The following is a 13,765-nucleotide window of genomic DNA, read 5'->3' on the forward strand; positions in this document are numbered from 1 at the left end:
TCATGACATCCTGTCCAAGACACTGAACTTCTCTTGCCAAGGGCATACAGGAAGCCAAATCTTCTCAAATGTGCCGTGTCTGTCTTCAACATTTTAAATACACACTTATCTTTTAAATTAGGTGCCATCTGTTATATCATGACCTCGGGTTGAATCTTATTAAAATTCCTTGCCAATATCACTTCGCTGCTGCAGTCTTCCCCTGCCACTTCTCCAGGCTTTTCTGCAGCATTCAATAAGAGCCTGTTATTTTAACTAACTCCCATAGCAGGACACAGTGTGAGAGTCTCAAACAGAATCAACGCTATACGGTTTCTAATTTTACTCATAGAGTGAATAACTTTCCATGTCAAACCTGGGATCATGCCTCCAAGTCCCCGAGACACAGCGCAGTTTGAACCGGGGAAGCTAACCCAACATCATTCAGTGCTAGTATCAAATGGCGCTTTTACTGCAGGATTCACCTTGGAACTAAGTAGACAGGATTTATTATTTGTTGAAGTCACATAACTGCCAGGTTCTGCAGGCTTCCTTCTTATATTATCACAAACAATCACAGCCGAAGACAAATACAGGAAAACATAGAGCTTATTTACAAGGGAAGCAAATTTGCCATCAGACAAGGGCAACATAACAGCCGAGAACTGCAGTAAATCTCTTAGAGCTAATAGCGCTCTCCTGTAACACCTCCCAGCAAATGGATTGTATTCAGAGTTTAAACAGCCAAATCAACATTCATTCCTCGATGGCTAGAGATGATGCTTGATAAGCAAATCCTAATTTATGATTCATTTGCTCTTTAAGGGTCTCAAAGCTAGGATTGCTTCAAGACTTCCTATGCTCATTCAAGCATGCTGACAAAACTGGCATCCCTTAGTAATTTCTCTCTGCACCTCTCAGCATGGCTGACAGGCATCTGCCAACACTATAGCATATAAACCACTGAATCATGCAAAAATATTTACCCCCAAAAGATGTAGTAAAAGCTCAGCTTCCTCCAGCTTCCATAGCCCCTGAAGTGTTAATCTGAAAGAACAGTTCCATGAGTTTTCACAGGCCAGCAGTCTGTCTCCTACACTTGACCTAGACAGCCTTACATAACGAAGCGTCGGGGCTGGGGAGCTCGCTGAATGTCATCACCAGCAAGAGTAAGAAGTATTGGCAGCAGCAGGCAGGCGGGCAGGCTGGGAGTTTGCATGGGAATCATGAAATCTTGTCTTTCTCTTTTGAAATGTTTTGGAAGGAGAGTTAAGAATAGCTCCGAAACTGGTCTTGTTGTTTTTGTGGGAAGAATGACCAGAAGCATAAAAGCTGCATTTTCCAGTGAGTGCAGGACACCTCTTTTGGTGTTTGCAATAAACGTAACAGACTGAACTGCTATCTAAAAGTACTGTGCCATGACACCTAAAATGAAGGGAATGGGAAAGCAAAGTAATGGCTCAAAGGCTGCTACCGAGAGCTTTTGTCTACCTTTAACTCATTGTGGTGAGTATAGGGGAATATGTGTATATATCATTGGAGTAAGAGTTGGAGGTTGGAGGTTTGTAGGATAGAAAGAGTTGGTTTGTAGGATAAGTAAAAGATTTGTAAGGAGTGTTTATGTTCCTTGAAGATAGTTTTGCAAGCAAGACAATAGCATCTTTAATCTTGTTTTATCAAATTCAGAAGGGGGTGGGTTAAATTGGTTGTGCTTAATGCATTTCAATTTCAGGTATTTTCATGAAAGTAATAGGAAAATCAGGTACCTCTCTGTGGTGGTTTGCAGATAACTGTCAGATGTGTTAATTACTTCCATTGTTGACACTAAGAAGATAGGAATTTCAGCATTCAGGTTTTGTATACAATGAATCTTTTTTTAGACTTTGAAAGCGATTTCTCAGAATGGGGCAAGATCACTGTGCTTTTAAGTAAGCTGTGTTAGGCTCACTCCTAAATATCTGGAGGATACTTTTAAGCAGCAAATTAAAAACAATGTACTCTCCATCTAATTTTCATTCAATTATCTCAAGCGTGTGCAATACAAGTTACGTTTTTAAGAGCAAGAAATAAAACCAGTCTTATATTCTGATCCTGAGTACAATGATATGATACTATTAATATAAGATGATAGTATATTGTTTAATTATATATAAAATTGTGGTTTGATATGGGATATGGGCTAAGATATAATTTCCGAGGCAACAGAAATAGAGAAGCCATGCATCATTTAAAAATAATATTAATGTGCTGCTTTTAGCTGGGAAACTTATCTGCTAATGCATCACACTGAGAATAGAGCAGGGAAATAAGAGAATTTTAGGTCTACGAAACAACACAGTGATCTAATTCCACCCCATTATTTAACCCTTAAGGACACTGAGATAGAAGTTAAATGATGTGCTTAAGGTGGCTCAGAAGAAGAGGTGAGTGGAAAGTGGTTTTCCTGATCCTCACTGGTATTTTGTCTACCATATTATAGCGAATAATTGTCCTTTAGTACTGATGTAAAGGCCTGATGTAAAATGATTTTTTAAATTATAGAAATGGCAGAAAACAAAGTGGAGTAGCACTAAATACCTGCTTTATAGATAGCAGTAGTCTGATTTTAGAAAAATCAATCCCCTCAGTGGATGGAATGAGAAATTTTATTCAATTATTTCTCACAAGTGTAATGAACATATGAAAACAACATTTAATTAAATTTTCAAATGATGAAATAGTATTCTGAACATTTGGCAATGGACACTACGTTGGTAGTTCAGATCTTTTTATTTTGTTAATGTCGATCGTGAAGCTAGACTTAGCTCTCTTTTGGAGAGCTAATGTACATGAAATAAACAACCCATAGAAAGCAAAGAATTGGAAAATAGAATGTTTTAAAAAATAATTTGTCTTCTTACTCTCAAGTACAATGAGCTCTTATAGTCAGGCAGGTTTTTTTTTTTTTTTCATCCTTGCATCTCTGACCCCAGCACGGTGCTTCCTGGAAACCTCAATAAATGTTTACTAAATGAATAAATGGAAGGGTGAAATGCATTCATGATGATCCATATGTGAGAGTTGCATATGTTACTGCCAGGTAGAGTCCCTTGGAGTCATTTTAAAGAATGTATAAAAGTGATTTATGAGTATATCAGCTTAATAGTCACCAAAGTAAACAAATGCTTCTGAAATACTTGTTTGGAAACTGTTCTTATTAAAAAAAAAATAGCATTCTCCTTACAATCTAATTGGATCAGCCTGGTATAGGTTTGACAGCTCCTCAGAGATAATTTAACTTTCACCAGGTTAACCAAATAGAGGATTTTTCTCAAGTGACATTAAGTTAAGTGACCTTAAGGTGAGACTTCACAGTCCTGGGAAAACCCATGGTCTTCCTTCCTCTTAACCATCCTTAGCATGTGGACTTCATCCTCTGATTTGTTACCTTGTGGTCTCAAAATGGCTGCCACTGCTCCAGCATCCAGGGTGTATTCCAGCCAGGAGGACAGGAAATGCAAAGGGCAAAAGGCAAACTCCAGCTGAATCAGCTCTTTCTCCAAGAGATTTCCCTATTGCCTAGAGATTGTGACTTATGTCTTATAGGTCATAACTGTGAGAAATGCCACCCTTCCTGGTGAGGAGTCTGGAATAATTGTTTTTAGCTGAGCACATTCCTCTCCCAGTAGAGCTGGGGTTCTGTTCTTAAGGCAAATGAGGCTGCTTTCCCAGCATCCATTCTCCCTTAGCATATACTTTTGGTAATTCTGGTAAAATTCTAAAGCATTCAGCATGATCATTTAGTCTAAGTTGATTTATCTTCCAGAAGATGCAAAAAGTTTCTCATTTTATGTCTAGATGTACAGAAAAAAAATTATCCTACTTTTGCAATAGAACATTACTTGGGTAGCAATGGGTTTATAATTACACTAAGGTCAAATGGATGCAAAGAGAAAGCTGCAGATAAACTTTTCAGAATGAAAAAAGAAAATAATTCCTTGTGACATTTCACCCTATATTCACCCCACAGATAAGGATGTCTGAAGTAGTTTCTTTCTGAAAAGATTCTGGCTATAGAAGAATAAATGGGCACTGGATTGAAATTTCTGCATTTATTAAGTAAAATGGTGTCTCACTAATTTGGAATAGAGGCTTTTACTTTGTTTTTTTTTTCGGTTCTGCCTATTGTCTTGCTGGAATTAGCTAGGCTGAAAAGCATGTGGCTCCCTGCTGGGCCATGAAAGGGATGTTCCAATTAGGTCACAAAAAATGATTCTCTGAACCAGAAGCTTTTCTTTATATCGGGACAAGGAATAATGCTGACATCTTTAAAAGGACCTGAAACAAGGTGGCCCCTCAAACAAAAAATTTCACTTGAAACTTATAGAAAATTCCTGGGCAGATTGAATTAGAAACTCTCTGATTTTAGGGAGGAAATGATGGCATTCTTTTTTTTTTTAATGTTTATTTATTTTGAGGGGGAGAGAGAGACTAACTGTGAGTAGGGGAGGCACAGAGAGAGAGGGAGACACAGAATTGGAAGCAGGTTCCAGGCTCTGAGCTGTCAGCACAGAGCCTGTCGTGGGGCTCGAACTCATGAACCGCGAGATCATGACCTGGACCAGAGTTGGACGCTTAACCAAATGAGCCACCCAGTCAAACCAAAATGATGGCATTCTTAGTTTCTATTAAACTCAACTTTTATATGGGAGATAGCTGACTTCTGAACCCAAGTCACAATCACCTTGAAATAACCTATTCAGAAAAAAATGGAATACTGCTGTAGCCTCTACTATACTGAAAAGCCACATGGAACATCGTGTTCATTTCACTCTCTTAACAGGAGTAAATACAGGAAATTCTTTGCAGAAAAGCAGACTATATCTACCCTAACTGAAGATGGCAAATTAAAGTATATTTAGTACCTGGCAGGTATGAGTTTCACAAGTCACAAACTCAGGGGAGAGCAAAAGTGCAAATATCTTCATTTTCTTATAAATTAATTTCTAATGTCCCATTTTCTAATGGTAGAAAATTTAATCATTTCTAGGTCAGCTCAATTGCTTTAGTACTTTTTCAGTTATCTCGGGTTTAGCTTAGTGAGATTTTTGTCTTCGCCCTTCATATTAATTAGACTAACCCTAGCCTCAGCAACAATATACCCTCAAGTCTTGGTGGCTTAGCACAATTAGATTGTATTTCTTACTCATGAAAAGTTCTGTGTGGTTGTTCCTAGTTGGCAGGTGGCCTTCCATGTGATCATTTATGGATCCTGGATCCTTCTGTTTTGTGGCTCCTCTTGCCTCTAGGTACTTAAGTCAGCCAACAGATGGAAAAAGACATTGTGAGAATTATACCTACCTTTTCAGCCCAGAAATGACACACATGACTGGCATTTATTTATTTATTTATTTATTTATTTATAATATTTATTTATTTTTGAGAGAGAGGGGGAGTGAGAGAGAGAGAGGGACGGGCAGAAAGAGAGGGATACAGAATCCGAAACAGGCTTCAAACTGTCAGTGCAAAGCCCAACGTGGGGCTTGAACTCACGAACGGTGAGATCATGACCTGAGCTAAGTTGGATACTCAACTGACTGGGCCACCCAGGTGCCCCCTGACTGCCTTATACTCGAATGGTGAGAAATGGTCATGTAGCTCCACCTAGATGCAATGGAAGGCTGAGAAACACTGTCCCTAGCTGGGCAGCCACTTCTCAAAAGCGAGCATAAGTTTTGTGGTCACCAAGCTACCTCTGTCTACCTTTCATCTCTGCAGTTAATCATGTAAATAATATATCATCTCTGGCCAATTATTATGTTTTGGGATTAGAGAACTGAGGATTGAATGGGTGGGAGGAGAGGATAGCTCTCCTGTGTTAATGACTGATTATATTTTGCACCTGAAAATGGGATCACATCCTTTTTTGCCTATCTAGAGATCAGAGAAACTTTAGTATAGATTTTCAAATTCTTACATTGTAGCACCTGGAATTCAGGCATGATTTTACAATACCCCACATTACAGCAGTTCCACATGCCATGAGAAACATGGCTGATCTATATGAACCTTGAAAGGTTGGTTTCTGAACTCATTCTGATCATATCACCCAGCAAATGCTTGGATATCACTTGGGTATTTCAGGCAGGATGGAGGAAGGCACAGGAAGAAAGGAGTTGAACCTTGTTATCAAAAAAGCAACATTTTCAGAAACTCTTCAGCAGACTTCCTCCTGGGTCTCATTGGCCAGAATTGTTAAATGCCCGCTCATAGGAATAAGGGAGGAGGCTGGGAAAAATAGCTTTCAAGTTGGACCAATGGATGTTTCAAACAAAATTGGGGTTCTCTTCATAAGGAAAAAGGGGGAAGGGAATAACAATTGTCTGGCTTAACATTAATAGGCCAACTAATCGGCTTGTTTACATTTCCCAGAGGGTTTAGTGTCAGTGGTGTGTGTGCATGAGAGAGACAGGTTGATTGATACTGTGGTGTTGAGGATCAACCCCTAGGCAATCCAGAGACTGTTTTCATTTAAAATGGTTCTGGAACTTAGTGGCTAATGAACCAAGATGTTTGTAGATTGATCATTTTGCCTTTCCATATTTTTCAGTCTTGGATTCTCTTCTGAACTTGCTGGGGCATATTCAAAGTAGGTGTTCTATTTAAACTGGGAAGAAGCAACCTTTAAAAAAAGCTCTCTCTTCTCCTTCCCAGCTGCCTCTCTTCATTAAAGACACACACACACACACACACACACACTCCAGAATTTCTAAGTTTTTGAGTAAAAAGGAGAATCATCTAGGTCAGAGTATGTGTGTAGATGGGAGGATGAGAAAAGATGGGTGCCTGGAAGGAAGGAGGGGCCAAGTATTCAGTAAGTTGCCCTTTTGGGTGTTTCCCTTTTTTCCAAGTTGGTTTCCTCCAAGTTGAGTCTAAGAATGTGCAAACCTTGTTCATTGTCCAATGCATTAGATTATTTCTAATATAGCCCTAAAGGGCTGGCACCACTGCTCTGTCTTCTCTTTTCCAGGACCCCCATATTCTATTTCTCATCAGTCTCCACTGTAAAGGCATAGTAAAGCCATACTCAGGAATTCCCTTCTAGATCTATGAACAATTAGACCAATTCAAAAGAAACAGTGGCGCCTGGGTGGCTCAGTTGGTTAAGCGTCTGACTTCGGCTCGGGTCATGATCTCACAGTGTGTCCCCACGTCAGGCTCTGTGCTGATAGCCCAGAGCCTGGAGCCTCCTTTGGATTCTGTGTTTCTGTTGCTCTCTGCCCTTCACCTGCTTACACTCTGTCTCTCTCTCAAAAATAAATAACTTAAAAAAAATTAAAAAAGAAAAAAGAAACAATTTACTTCCCACCCTCTTATTTGGCCAACGTTCCAGTCTCGTTGAATTGCTTGCAGATACGAGCAGCCTTCATACTATCTCCTGCCTCTGTGAATTCATGGAGACTGTTCTCTCCATTGGGATCACTCATCTCTGGTCACCCCAACAACCCCTGCCTTTGCCATCCCATCCTCACTCCTTCCCTGTCATCAGTGAAACCTGTTAGGTTTAGGTTTAAGGTTTTGTTTTTGTTTTTGTTTTTTGTTTTTAATAGCATTTCCTGATCCCTTCACCCCCCACTCAAATGGGAATTATTTTTGCTTGTTGAGATGTTACCATGACTCAGAAAGCCCTGGTATGTTTATATTACACTTTCTTAAACACATTTGCTTTTATACCATCTTCCTCAAATAACTGGTTAACTATTTAGAAACCAAGACCGTGTTTTATTCATCTTTGAATTTCTCACACCGAAAATGGAGACTGTTTGGGACACAGTATGCATTCAATAACTATTCCTTGCAATAAAAAAAAATCGAGATTACTAAAACAATGAAGATCAACCCATCTACTTTAAGAAAGCCAAGCATACACAAATATGGATTTATTAAACACTAGGAATAATGACATATCCTATAAAAAGGTGCTTAATTTGTTAAGAAATGGCCAAATTTTCATTGAAAATGTCATTTAATAGTTGTCTTTACATTCAGTTTTTCCACAAAAAATCTCTTTCTTTTTTTTTAAGTTTAATTATTTTTAAGGGAGAGTGAGTGAGCATGAGTGGAGGAGGGGCAGAGAGAAAGGAGACAGAGAATCCCAAGCAAGCTTCACACTGTCAGCACAGAGCCCGATGAGGGGCTTGAACTCACTAACTGCCAGATATGACTTGAGCCAAAATCAAGAGTGGGCCACTTAATGGACTAAGCCACCCAGGTGCCCTCCAGATCTATTTGTTTTCATTTTAAGTTTTTTTAAATGTTTATTTATTTATTTTGAGAGAGAGGAGTAGAAAGAGAGGGAGAGAGAGAATCCCAAGCAGATTCTACACTCAGCTCAGAGCCTGACACAGGCCTCTATCTCACAACTGTGAGATAATGCATGATCTGAGCTGAAACCAAGACTCAGATGCCTAACTGACTGAGCCACCCAGGTGCCTCCAAAAATCTATTTTTTAAAATAAGCAATATCCGTATTTCAAAAATCCAATTGCAAGCAATGGTTTGACTTTAAAAAAAAATGATAATCTGGTTATTATAGCAGTTCTACTTTGTTCTCTACATATTTTGTTAAATCCACATGTTGGATATAAAAAATACTCCCTTCTTTCGAGAAACTAGACATTGGTAGACTATTTCAAAAAATTACAGAAATGTTACCTGTTATTAACAGAGTATAAACTTAATATTTTTCCCCTATATTACATGTTTTAGTTACCCCAAACTCTCACAGTTGGTCTATCATTTTATTCTCATAATATGCTTGTGATAGGTGTTAGATTTTACCACCTATCCTACCTCTCCTTTTATTAAAAAAAGACAGAGAAAAAATGCCCACAACTCTTTCCAGATCTCACAGTTAGTTTGCTGACCCTTCTTTTCTAATTAAGTAATTCACTTTTGGAATTTATGTTTTCTTAGTGTGGGCCTCTGTTCTGCTCAGTGTGCTTGGTAAAATTTGTTGTGGATCTGCAAATCAAGCAGTCAACACACACACTTGGTGCCGTCCTTTATTGCTTCTGCAAAGTCCTCAGACAGTTTTAGTCAGATTTCCAAATTACGCTATTGTATTTGGAGCCCAGCTTTAGAAACCCTGTCTTCAAACGGCAAGTGTGGGCCCCTCATACATTCGGATGTGAAAAATCTGATACATGGAACTCTAAACCAGCAGAGCTCTCTCTGCTGAAGGCCAGAGTTTCCCTGGAGATAGAGGATTAAGATATAGATGCTGAACTGGGTACCCAGACCCATTTGTTCCTTTCACCTCATCTCATTTTCACCCCTCAACTTTTCCAGTTGGAGAAACACTTGCCTGAGGCCACATACCTAGCTGTCTCTATGGCTTGGTCAACACGCAGGTTTTCTTGACGAGGGTCACATAAGCGAAGAATCAAGTATCGAAATGAATAATAAAAGCCCGGTTTTGTTTTTGTAGATATAGCTGGATTATAAAAAATTCAAAGTGTATTCCATTTAGCAAAACCTCTAAACATGTTCTGCATAGTGACGTTATATATGCTAAGTCATCTTCTTGCCATTTTATAAATGGAGAAGTTGATGAGAATGTTGAACTAATGACAGATAAACGTGGATCATAATTTACATTTGTATGAATGTGCTTAGTACTTGACAAAGCACATTCATGTATTTGATCCCCTAGAGACCTGGATCCTCACTGGATCCATGTGAGGTCTGCAAGGCTACCACTGACCTGAGCGAGGCCTCTACTGAGATGAGTCCGGGATGCATCCTGAGTCTTGGAGCTCTGCACATAATGCTCTGTGTGGCACTTCCTACTGTAGGAATCTACTAGCCAAGTGGAAGGCTACATGGGTGTGAGGTGAAAAGTGTGGGTGAGGAATGTCCAATCCTAACCCCAAACCTGCCACAGAGAATCTCTGTTACCATTCAGACCTCCATGTGGGCTTTTGGAGGAGAGAGGTTCAGGATTTCAGAGAGGGGCTCAGACTTGTGAAATCCAGTGATGAAAAGATCTTCAGAAATGCCAAGCTCTGTTATTACTCTGAGTAACAATTAGTCCCCAAATGATTTTTATTTTGGGGAAGAAAATCTCAGAAGTGATTAGTCAACTAGTTGCACAGCTGCAAATGTCTTCAGATTGGAAAACATTGCCCTCTTTTCAGAGGACAGGCAACAAGGTTCCAAATGCAAGCAAATTTTGCATATACAAAAAACTACTCCATCAGCAAGCTTAATTAGGTAGAAAAAAGTTTGCCTCTGATTCCATTATAAATCAACCAATCATAGGATTTGGAGGTTGGAAGAAACCCCAGTTTTGCTATTGCCCCACATGGCTAGCTTGGCAAATACAGAAGGCAGATAAAATTTGATTTTGATTAGCGCTCTAAAAGAAAAAACATTTCTATTCTGGTACACAATGTATCTTTACTAATATGAGACATCTTTAAAAATGTAGTATATTAATAGTTTGATAGTTAATCTTTGAGCCCTAATGAATTATTAGTTTTCAATAAATAACATTTAATATATATTAATGAATATTAAAAACACATACTCTCTGTAATCCTGGTTCCCTAGCATTCAGGGCAAATTTTATAGGGGAAAAATGGCAATTATAATGCCTCTCTCATACAACTGTTGAAAATTTCAGTGGCAAAATACTTGTTAGTCACCGAGCCTGTGTTGAGTTAATAAAGTTCACTTCTATCTTTCTTGTTTCCCTCACATAAAGATGGGAATTTTGATCTCTCGTCAGCCAAAGGAAGACTATTTTTAGCCACTAACCCTTCAGATTAAACTAAATTGGAAAGCTTCTCTTTGGGCTTCTTTTTTTAAAGTTCATTTTTATTCTCACTTGTCTGTAACAGGAAAGGTGGGGCTGGGAGGGTCCCTTCTTCATAGAGAAACCTTACGTTCAGTATGTGTGCTAATCAATGACCCACTGATGATTGCATTGTTAAAGTATCCTTGCTTCTGATGTACTTAGCCATTTGCTGTATTCACTCTAGCTATTAGCAAGGAATATTTATTGACTCCCCTACCCACACCTATCTTTTAGGACATACAGCTAAATCCTTTTGGAATGTTTATGGTCTGGGGAATATATGATGATATTATACTGTATGATTGGTGCTGAGGGCTGGAAATTTTAAGCACTTTGGAATTCAAATAACAAGATCACTTCCTCTGGGGGTGTAAGATATCTTCTTGGGGAAAGTGGGATTTGGATAGAGAAGTGGAGGGGGTGGATTTCATAGAGAAGAGTATGGAGAGGGTGGAGTGGTTAATCCTTCTTGAAAGAAAAAGGGAAAGAGAGGAATATTCCAGAAAAAAGGAATAGGCCAGTTTATCTAGGGCCTGAGGGATTGTGCATTATCATGATTAATCACAGGAACAGTTGCCAAGCTTTCATTATAAAAATATTCTCTAGGAGAATTCATCAAGCTCTATTGCCTATTAATTTCTGTTGATGCATTTTATTTAGCATCTTCAATGACTGAAGACACTTTTTTAAAAAAAGAAATGAAGGCAATAAGATGAAACTCATTAGATAAATGATTTATGTGTGATATTTTAAAACTAAGCAATGTCTTTGCCCCAAGAAAATTATGAGTCTTTAGTTTTAATATGTTTGCAGTATCCTTGGAGTGTCTAAATTTATGACTTAACATTTTTACTTAGTACATATCAGTAGATAGTGTTTTATCATCTTAAATTTACCATTTATCAAGAAATTATGAAACAAGGCAATGTAATGCCGTGGCACATGTTTTGATTTGGAACTTTAAAAAATTTGGTTTACAGTCTTACTTATACCATTAAAATTCTCTTTTCTTGTATGACCTTGAATATATTTCCCATCTGTGAATCTGTGTAATCATGTACAAAATAACCGAGACTAAATTTAAATGCATTTGAATCCCTTCAAGTTTTAAAATTGTATATTATATATATATAAAATACACACATATATATTTTAAAACTACAATACTCTTTTACTTTTATCTTTTTTTAAAAACCACATTCATGAGAATAGAATTTGCAGAGTTCAAATGGTTTTTTTCCTAGGTTGCAAAAGAATTTTTCAAGGGCTACATAGCAGCTTTTAGCAGCTTACTGTCAAAAACAACATCCTAAAGAAACTTAATGACATAAAGCAAGATTTTAAAAGGTCTTTCTGCTCCTGGTTGGTGAGGCTTGTGAGGAATTCTGAAACGTGTGTAACTTAACATTCATTAAGGCACTTCATGAGGCTCTAAAGTTCCAAAGTATATCTACCCATACACTTGACCTAAGTGATTTTTTTTCTAAAGTTTATTTATTTTTGAGAGAGAGACAGAGCGCGAGTAGGGGAGGGACAGAGAGAGAAGGAGACACAGAATCTGAAGCAGGCTCCAGCCTCTGAGCTGTCAGCACAGAGCCTGACGCTGGACTCGAACTCAAAAGCAGTGAGATCATGACCTGAGCTAAAGTCGGCCGTTTAACCGACTGAGCCACCTGGTGCCCCTGACCTAAATGACTTTTTATGGAAGATAAGAATATATTCAAGCCTCACCACGGAAACTGGTGAGGGATGCCACCCTTATGAAGAATGGAAGGTGGAAAATATTCCATCTTGAAAATATATCCTCAGGAAGCCAACAACGAATGAGTGGTTGCTCCACTTATGAGTATAGCTAAGAGGTCCCTCTAGTAAAATAACTCTCTTTATCAATTTTCTAGCAAGAAGACTGAGCTCCTTCTCTTTGAGCCTGTGTGTGTTAGAGAGGACACTTGCTTGTATCAACAAGCACAGACCATTGATTGAATATTGCTAATGCATCTCTACCAAAAGAAGCCATGCGGGGATTATCAGAACCCCTGCAGGAAAGCCCATGACAGACTTCTGCATAGTTGTAGTTTCTTACAGCCCTGAGAAAATCTTTCAGATATTTTCATAAGCCTGGGTCCTATGTGGGCATGTAATTCTAGCTACACATAAATAAATAACATCAGTGCTAATAGTACATACACTTTGTGTTGTGAGGTAATTTTGTCCTAAATGCCTATTGCTATACATTTTTAATTCCCTTCAGAATAAATAGAAGCTTTTCTTTACAAAGTGGTTAATGAAAGATTAGGCCCTTTTCTTCTGGCTTTCTGTTTGGTGAAAACAAATGTGTACATCTTTTAAAGTTTGAGAATATAGGACACCCTCTATTCCCCAAAGCAGATTTGAATTTTCTAGCTTTATTTTTTAATATTTAAAATGTTTAATGTTTATTTATTTATTTAGAGAGAGAGAGAGCATGAGCCGGGGGGGGGGGGTGCAGAGAGAGAGGGAGACACAGAATCTGAAGCAGGCCCCAGGCTCTGAGCTGTCAGCATAGATCCCAACATGGGGCTCAAACTCATGAATCACGAGATCATGACTTGAGCCGAAGTCGGACACTTAACTGACTGAGCCACCCAGGTGTCCCTACTTTTTAGTATTTAAAGGTTAGTATATTATATAAACCAAAATAAAACTATGATTATTAAAAACTATGATTCACAATAAACCTATATTACATGATGATTTGAAGTTTGCCATTGTATAGTGTAAAAATCACAGTAGGGGCACCTGGGTGTCTTCATTGGTTGAGTGATTCTTGATTTCAGTTCAGATCCTAATCCCAGGGTCATGGGATAGAGCCCTGCATTGGGGTCCTTGCTGAACATGGAGCCTGCTTAAGATTCTCTCTCCCTCTGCCCCCTTTCCTTCCTTCTCTCTCTCTCTCTCTCTCTCTCT

At 38.5% G+C, this 13,765-nt stretch overlaps 1 protein-coding gene and 1 long non-coding RNA gene across 5 annotated transcripts in view; one reads left to right on the forward strand and one right to left on the reverse strand.

Annotated features, from left to right (window-relative positions):
* The window catches only part of LOC123599015 (sodium channel protein type 1 subunit alpha), a 157,042-nt gene extending 155,945 nt beyond the window's left edge, over positions 1-1,097 (reverse strand). The window contains exon 1 of the mRNA XM_045480070.1: positions 966-1,097. The gene's annotated coding sequence lies outside the window, so the exon portion shown is untranslated. The remainder of the gene's footprint in view (positions 1-965) is intronic.
* A 279-nt stretch (positions 1,098-1,376) lies between these two features.
* Positions 1,377-13,765, forward strand: part of LOC123599017 — a 125,384-nt gene continuing 112,995 nt past the window's right edge. For all 4 annotated transcript variants that reach the window (XR_006712935.1, XR_006712933.1, XR_006712936.1 and 1 more), the window contains exon 1: positions 1,377-1,485. This is a non-coding gene — a long non-coding RNA (uncharacterized LOC123599017). The remainder of the gene's footprint in view (positions 1,486-13,765) is intronic.

The sequence above is a fragment of the Leopardus geoffroyi genome, chromosome C1, assembly GCF_018350155.1.
Source record: "Leopardus geoffroyi isolate Oge1 chromosome C1, O.geoffroyi_Oge1_pat1.0, whole genome shotgun sequence".
Classification (NCBI taxonomy): Eukaryota; Metazoa; Chordata; class Mammalia; order Carnivora; family Felidae; genus Leopardus; species Leopardus geoffroyi.